This window comes from Onychomys torridus, chromosome 14, assembly GCF_903995425.1.
Source record: "Onychomys torridus chromosome 14, mOncTor1.1, whole genome shotgun sequence".
NCBI classification, from domain to species: domain Eukaryota; kingdom Metazoa; phylum Chordata; class Mammalia; order Rodentia; family Cricetidae; genus Onychomys; species Onychomys torridus.
The window spans coordinates 13,888,979-13,897,925 of record NC_050456.1 but is presented as its reverse complement, the minus strand read 5'-3'; positions in this window follow the sequence as shown (position 1 = coordinate 13,897,925).

Below are 8,947 nucleotides of genomic sequence, written 5' to 3'. Positions count from 1 at the left end.
GTCTCCTAATCCTTCCTAAACATTCTACCATTTGGAAACCAAACATTCAGATGTATGAATTTATAGGGTCCATCCTGGTTCAAACCACCTCAATGAGTATTACAAAAGAAACATACATATCTGAAGACTCAAAGCTAATATCTAAAAGTGAAAACAACATAAGATACTTTCTTTCTTGGTCTCAGTTACTTCACTGAAAATTATTGTTTCTAGATCCATTCATCTATGTGTAAATTTCATAATTTTATTTTTCTCAACAGTAGAAATCCATTCACAGTGGGATCAAAAGTAAAAAAATCTAGGAATAAACCTAACCAAGGCAGACAGAGCAAGACTTGTAAAAACAAAAAATACTTTAAAGCACTAAAAAACAAAATTGGAGAAGACATCAGAAGGTAGGATTATCTTCTATGCTCATCACTTGGTAGGACTGACATTGTGAAAATGGCCAACCTACCAGAAACAATTTACAGTTTCACTGCAATCTCCATCAAAATTCCAATATTATTCTTTACAGAAATTGAAGAAATAATTTTAAATTTCATATGGGAACACAAAAGACACAATATGGTCTAAATAATCCTGGAAAAAAAGCCTACATGTATCACTACATCAGATTTCAAGTTATACTACAGAGTAATAGTAATAAAAACAACATTGTACTGGCATAAACACAGAATTATTGCTCAATGGTATTGAATTGAGGACCCACATATTACCTAGACTCTTACATCCACCTAATTTTTACAAAAAGGACAAAAATACATATTGGAGGAAAGACAGCATCTTAAACAAAAGGTGCTGGTCAAACTGGAAAGTCATGTGTGGAATAATAAAACTAAATCCTTATCTCCTACCTTGCACAAAATTCAACTCCAAATGGATCAAAAACTTCAATGTAAGACTTGACACCATGAGTCTGTTAGAAGAGAAAGTAGTGAGTATTCTTGAACCCATCAACAGGAAAACATATTTATGAACAAGACCCTACAGAGTAGGAATTAAGATCAAGATCAATAATTAATAAATGACACCTCATGAAACTAAAAATTTTCTGTACAGCAAAGGACACCAGAATGAAATGAAGAGGCAGCTTATATAATGAGAAAATCTATTTCTTATTTATATGTTCCACAGAAAGTTAGTATCTAGAACATACAGTGAACTAAAAAAGCTAAACATAAAGAAAATAAACATGCCAATTAAAAGATGGGACATTGAACTCAACAAAGAGTTCTTCAAAAAATGGAAATACAAATGGCTAAGAAACATGTAAAACAAAATGTTAGATATCCTTGGTTACTGGGGAAATGCAAATTCAAATTACTTTGAGATTTCATCTTATGCTAAACAGAATGGCTAAAATCCAAAAAGCAAATGAGAACAAATGCTAGAATAGATGCGGAAAAAGAGGAATACTTTTTCACTACTGATGGGAATACAAACTGGTGCAACCACTGTGAACATCAGTGTGGAGTCTGCTCAAAAAGCTAGAAACAGATCTACTACATGACCCAGTTATAACGTGCTTGGACATAAAAGACGTATATATTTTACTATGAAGATGCCTACTTATCTATGTTGATTGTATCTCTATTCACAATAGGTAGAAAATGGAAATAGATTAGATGCCCATCAACTTATAAATAATGTAAATACGTGGTTTTGTTTTTTGTTTTTTTTTTTTTAAGAACAAATCTGTTTTCCTTAGTTTCAGTCATGATAGCTGAGATACTAGCAAATTACATATCAGTTCTCTTTGGGTGTATAAGAAAACATACAAAAATCTACAGCTTAAAAAATGACCATTATTAATTTATTAGTCTATGAGTTGGCAGTTTGGGTTGTGTCCTTAGGGAGATTCTATCAACTAAATGGCTTTGCTTCTGGGTATTGACCAGCTTTCAGCTACCAAGTGAGTACATCAGAGGATTCTATTTGTTCCTTCCAGCCCCTGATGTTTAGCACTTTCTAAATCTCTACATGTATCAGGTTTTTGTGTTCCCTTGAATAAAATGAATTACATGACCATATCTAAAATCTAACATGGAAAGGACTTACCAAATGGGAACAGAGAAGTAATGAGTTTGGGGCCATCACTGCAAAATCTCCTGCATCCCATCTCAATTAGCTTTGTCAGAGATCTTCTCTCACATACATTACCTCTAGTCTCCTAGTACACAGCTGTGAGATTTTGTTTTTATCTTTAATCTCCTTTAACTTTTAATTTTACATCCTCAACTACTTTAGTCTTTTATAACCCTAGGAGAGTTTTTGTTTGTTTTCTTCTGTTTTCATTTGTATTCCCATTGATGTGTCTTTTTTAATTAATTTTTTCATATAATATATTTTGACATGTCCCCTCCCCAGCTTTTTTCAAATCTTTTACACTTCCTTTCCCACCCAACTTCATTTTCTTTATCTCTTTCTTTCTCTTCCCCCTCTCTCTCTTGAGAAAAATAAAACATTTAAAATTGAAACAAACAAAAAACCATAAGACAAAAAATACCCAAACAAAAAGAAATAAAAATCCTACAAAAGAAAAGGACCATGGAGTCGATCTTGTGCTGACCAACTATTCCTGTACATGGCAGTGCATGGGACTTGTCCTGGAGTGTGGTTGATAGTGATAGTCCAGTAGAGAAAACTGATGTTCTCTTTGCCAGAAGATATCAGATCCAAATAGCTTCTTGGTTAGGGGTGGAACTTTATGTCCAATTCTCCTTCTCAGTAACAAAATTTTTGCAGTGTTCCAACCTGTGTGCATCCTATGCATGCTGCTGTTGTCTCTGTGAGTTCTATGTGCTGCTCTTGTTGTATCTGGAAGATGCTGTTTCCTTGTAGTCATTCACCACCTTTGACTCTTAAAGCCTCCCTTCTCCTTCACAATGATCTCTAAGACTTGAGTGGAGGGGGTTGGTAAAGACATATCATTTAAGGCCAAGTGCTCCAAAGTCTATCACTATCTACACACTGTACTGTTGATTCCCATATACTGCAAGAAGAATTTTCTCTGATGAGGACTGAGTACGTCTATGGAAATATCAGTGTGTCATTAGGAGTTATTTTATTGCAATGTTCCTTTAGCAGAATAATAGTAGTAGCTTTTCATTTGGCCTATCTAGTCTAAGGTTCCTGGCCACTTTAGCAATGTCACGTATGGATTCCATCTCCTGGAGTGGATCTTAAATCCAATATTTAAAATTGGTTGGTTACTTCCACAACAGTTATACCATGTATCAGTATATCTTGTAGGTGGTCACTGTTGGGGGGGGGGTTACAGAGTTTGTAGGTGGATGATATTGATAATTACTTCTCTCCTCCACTATCACACAGAGTACCTTCTTGTACCATGCTAGGAGAGTTCTTGACCTGGTCTTTCATTCATTCTTTCCCCATCCTGTAGCTATGCCCACTGTGTGATCCTAATGATTTTGGGGTTCCATGTATTAACAATTATATTTTTCATTTCCAACATCTTCAAAATGGTTTTCATTGTTTAATTCTATATTTCCCAAATTTTTGATATTCTAATATGAATATTTCCTTACTTGTCTTAAATAAAAGGCTGTCTAATAGATGAAAAGCAAGCAAGCAATGTTTTCCTAGACACAGCAGGACAGTAGCACATATGAACTCACAATGGATATGACAGCATGCACAAGATTTCTCAAGCCAAACCAAATTCCAGCATTGAGAGGACATGTAGGAAGAAAGTCCCACCCCTTGCTGAGGAGTTTGGGTACTTGATAGCTTCTGGGAGATAGAGAAAGTCAGTTTTCTTTCATATATAATCCCTGGTAAGTTGAAGTTCCACACATCCAAGAATATATAGGCAACAAAAATTAGATCTGATGGATTTAAAAATAAATAAGACCCAAAGTTGGGTGTGTAGGAATCAGCAGCTGGATCTGGAAGGAGTTGTTATAGTCTTCAATTATCCATCCCTAAAATTCTCCATAATTGCTTTAGGTGATTGTAAAAATATTAGTTCCTTGATAATTTCATACAATGTGTTTTGATCATATTTGTTCCTCTCCCAACTCCTTCCAGGGAGCTCCTACAGCTGATAAATACCTTCAGTAATGTAGCAGGATACAAGATTAACTAAAAAAAAAAATCAGTAGCTCTCCTATATACAAATGTTAAATGGGCTGAGAAAGAAATCAGAGAAACATCACCCTTTACAATAGCCACAAATAATATAAAATACCCTGGGATAACTCTAACTAAGCAAGCAAAAGACCTGTATGACAAGAACTTAAATCTCTGAAGAAAGAAATTGAAGAAGATATCATAAAATGGAAAGATCTCCCATGCTCATGGACAAGTAGTATTAATATAGTAAAAATGGCAATCTTACCAAAAGCAATCTACAGATTCAATGCAATTCCCATCAAAATCCCAAGACAATTCTTCACATACCTAGAAAGAACAATACTCAACTTCATTTGGAAAAAACAGAAAACTCAGGGTAGCTAAAAGAATTCTACACAACAAAGCTAGCTCTGGAGGCATCACCATTCCTGACATCAAGCTCTGTTATAGAGCTATAGTAATAAAAAACAGCTTGGTATTGTGTATGCTGAAATGAATTGGAAAGAAATAGGTATGTTTAGAGTAGGCTAAAGATCAGAATTCACATGGCTTTCATTTCTTTCTTATTTAATTTATTAAGAAAATTTTTTCATTCATTTTACATACCTATCAAAGATCCCCCTCTTCCCTCCACCCTGCCCCATATCCTTCCTCTTCTTCCCCACAAGAAGTCAAGACCTGCCATGGGGAGGCACATCCAATAGAGGCAAGTCCAAGCCCTTCCCTCTGCCTCAAGTCTGCACAAGGTGTCCCATCATAGGTAGTAGGCTCCAAAAAGACCACTCACACACCAGGAATAGATTCTGATTCTACTGTCTGGGGCCACAAACACCAGGCAGAGCTCCAGGAGTCCAGTAGGAGAGAGATAGGAGGGATTCTATGAGCAAGTGCATCAGGATCATGATGGGGAAACCTGTAGAGATAACCAAACCAAACTAGTGGGAATTCATGAAAGTTGGATCAATGGTTGTGGAGCCTGCATGGAACTTGAGTAGGCCCTCTGCATGGCGAGACAATTATGTAGCTTGATCTGCTTGTCTGGCCCCAGCATACACAATAGTTTAGATAAGAAAAATAGTGATTCCTGCATTGGAAATACAATTATGGGTGTGCATAGAGTGTGCCAATCCTGGTGTTTTTTTTCATTAGTTTCATAACTTTGAACCACTCTTCTTTTTGTGATTTTGATTTTCTCCATCTTCAAATAAAGATTCCAGGTCTATTGAGGTTGACAAACAATTTTGGGGCATGGTTCCCTATTTCCCAATTCTTCATTTATTTACTTTCTCACTTGTGTCTGTCTCCTATATCATAGTATCAAATATTAGTGCTCATCACTGTTGGATTAATTGGGGTATCAGGCAGGCTTTGCAGTTCTGTTTTCTTAGTAGGCAGAACCTAAGCTAACACATTACACCATGAGCATATTCATGGAAATGGTGTCTAGAAGTGGAAATGAATTACTTTTGCCTTCTGTCCCTCCATGTTTCTAATGACCCATTTGTAATCAACAGCTCCCCTATGAAAAGGGCCCCAATGGCCACATATACAAAGCTGAAGGTTGCTCTTCCTGTCTCTGAACTACATGATTCTTACTTTCCATAAATTAGAATTAAGACACTGACAAATAATCCATTCCAAGATATTTTTCATCTTATGGCAAAGGCCTTTCTGGAGTCAGTACATGTAAGGACATGATTTGGGGAAGGTAACAAGAGAAACTGGTTCCCTCTGAGGTGGAGCTCTGGTTCCAGGAGACTGACCTTCACTGATGTCTACAGAGAAAGGCATTGAGCAGCTTTGAATGCAGAAGCTGAAACTTCCTTTTGGGATTTCTGAAAATGCTTGACAAGGAGCAGCCTATTGCCTAGAGTCAGCCAAAGCTGGAGACCCCCAGGCTGCCCCCACCAGTGACTGTGTGACTTCTCCCCTGACTTGGGGCTTCTAAAGGAGCTTTACTGTCCCAGTTCTCTACAGCTTACTCCCCACATGGGACACAGTGGAAGGGCTGACTCTCTGCTGTCACATCAGTTAAGACCCAGCCAAGCAGTGGGAATTCTCTGTATTTTGTTCTATTATTAGAATCCAATTACCATCTGGTGGCACCAGGAAGTGCTATTCTTCTGTGTCAGCAAACACAGAATGCAGCACTCTGGTGAGCAAGCTGAGAGCTTTCAGAACGTGGACCAAGAGTGGGGAATTGTTATTTTACTGCACAAAGAATCTTCTCACTATTGGGGTTCTCCTAATTTCAGTCTAAAGCTCTCTTTTCTCTCTTTCACTTGCAGTCAAAAGAGTGTTACCTAAGCCTGCAAGGATAGACAATGCCAGCCATAAACGTAGTGGGTCACTAAGGAAAATCTCCAGTGGCAGATGTGGGATACCTCCAAAGGAGGTTATATTAGTCATTTTTGTTGTGATAAAATACCATGACAAAAAACAACTTATGGAAGAGTTTATTTTTAGCTTACCAGGCAGAGATCCACAGCATCAGGCAGGCTGGTCAGCCAGCATCCGGAGCTAGAAGATAGCAGATCACATTTTATCACACGGGAAACTGAGAGAGCAAGCTGAAAATGAAGTTAGACTATGTGCTCTCAAAGCCCACCCACTGACTTACTGCCTCCAGCCCCGTTCCATACCCTAAACATTCCATGACCTCCCTAAGCAAAATATTCTACTGGGGAGCAAGTGTTCAAATTCATGATCTTCCAGGGGACATTTCTCATTTAAATCATGAAATAGATGTTGGTCAAGGAGGCCACAGAGACTCCCAAGACATTACATTCTCATACTGTTATTCTTGGTTACCCAGCAGAACTAGGTAATAAGACCCTATTGCTGAAGATAACATGCACTTTGGTTATATGATATAGAGAAATCAAGCTGAAACTATGCTGGAAGTTTCCTTTCTGATGGGCAGCTTTCACGTGTTAGATAGGCCTTTGGGAGGGTGTCAGGGCTTCAACAGTCTTATCCAAGTGTGATCTCTAATAAAGTCCAGTACTAACCTGCAAGGCAAGATGTGCCCATTGGTTCTATAGTGGTGCAATTGTTATTTGTTATGTGAACAACTGACCATGCCCTCTGAGTGGATTCCACTCTACAAGAGAGAATCCATACCTCGTACTGTAAATCTGGTTAAAAACCCATGAATGAAGAGGCCTCAGGTCCTAGAGGAACCTAACACTGCTGCTAAGCTAAGGTGACATAATACAAGATTGTGTTTTAAATATCTATGTTCATACCCACAAAGGTTAACCTCAACTTAAATCAGGGAAGCCTTTCTTTGCATTGAATGGAGAGGAATACAACTACTCATTGATTATCAAAATAATGAGAATAAAAGAGAGTTGAGACATATGCATGGTGTTAGAAAGTTAGCTCAGTGGTTAAAAGCACTGGCTGCTCTTCCAAAGGACTCAGGTTTGATTCCCAGTACCCACATGGTAGCTCAGAACCTTCTGTAACTCCAGTTCCCAGGGATCCAGTGGCCCCTTCTAGTCTCTGTGGGCACCAGTCATGCATATGGTACTCTGACATGCATGCAAGCAAAGCACTCATGAATATATATAAATATTCCCTGTGATGCTCGGGAAGACTGTGATTGCTGTCTGTCTGCACTCCCACACACTTCTCACAGAAGGGTAGACAGGGAAGGAAACAGTTGCCCTTGAGGGAGGCTATGCTAAAAGAATGACAAGGACCAGTTCTCTTGTTCTTGACAAGGGCAATACAAAGACAAAATAAATAATTCATACGCCTGCTCAGTATTCTTCACAAAAATTAGTTAAAATAATTCATTTGTAGTCAACCCTTGAGTGGTATTTATTATTGGGAAAACTGTATGAGCCTTATTTAGGTCACAGGAGGCAAATGAATTGGGCAATGAAGGATTGTTAAATATCTTTCTCCACTGGGCACTGTATTAGGTATTTTGTATCAAAGATTAATTGGGCATTTAGTTGACTGGGAAATACTAATTGCTTTGAAATGTGAGATGCTTTGAATAGTAGATATCAGTTTAATAAAGGTTTCTTCTGCAGACTTTATGATCACAAAGGGATTCAGAAAAAAACTCCAGCTTATAAGACTCATACAACTCCATTAGACAGTACTTAGGAATCAGGTTTTAGCTTGATATTAAGCAGAAAGAAAATATTCTAAAAGCCCAGCATCTGGTTTCTCTGGGCTTTCATAGAATGGAATTGGCTTAACCTCTGGCATCTACCATTTTCAGTGAGAGAGAAGCAAGTATAATTTACTTGACCAGGCTCATTGGATACCCAGTAAATTTTTTAATTTTTCAATGTTGGAGCTCAAACTCAGGGTCTTGTGCTTGGCAAGAGCTCTCCCCACAGAGCTATATCCCCAGATCATACAATACATAATATATTTGGAGAATTTAGAAAGCCTATCTTTTTTCCAGTAGTATCTTATACATACTAGGTAAGTATCCCACCACTAACCAATCCTGCCTGTATAACATATTCCCAGACCTTTACAGACCCCTAGACCTTAACACAATTGAAGCCATGATGGGAAGACCATTTAGGCCCTGGAACACAGTATGTAGGCAGCAACACATGTCAGCATGAGAAAAAAGACCTAATCCATCAAACCTCGGTTCTGGGAAAGTCCTTAAATGTACTTGCTTTTTGGCTTCCACAGTTCTGAGTCTGGTTAACTGTTCTTGATAACTGAGGTGCATCAACCCAGGATACAGTTTTTGTGCTTACATGCCCACCCCACCCAGAGAACTGCTTGAGGATACACTGGGGTCAAACACCCAATGTCGTCATCAGCTGGTCAATATATACATATATATATTTTTTTTTACTTAAACCCA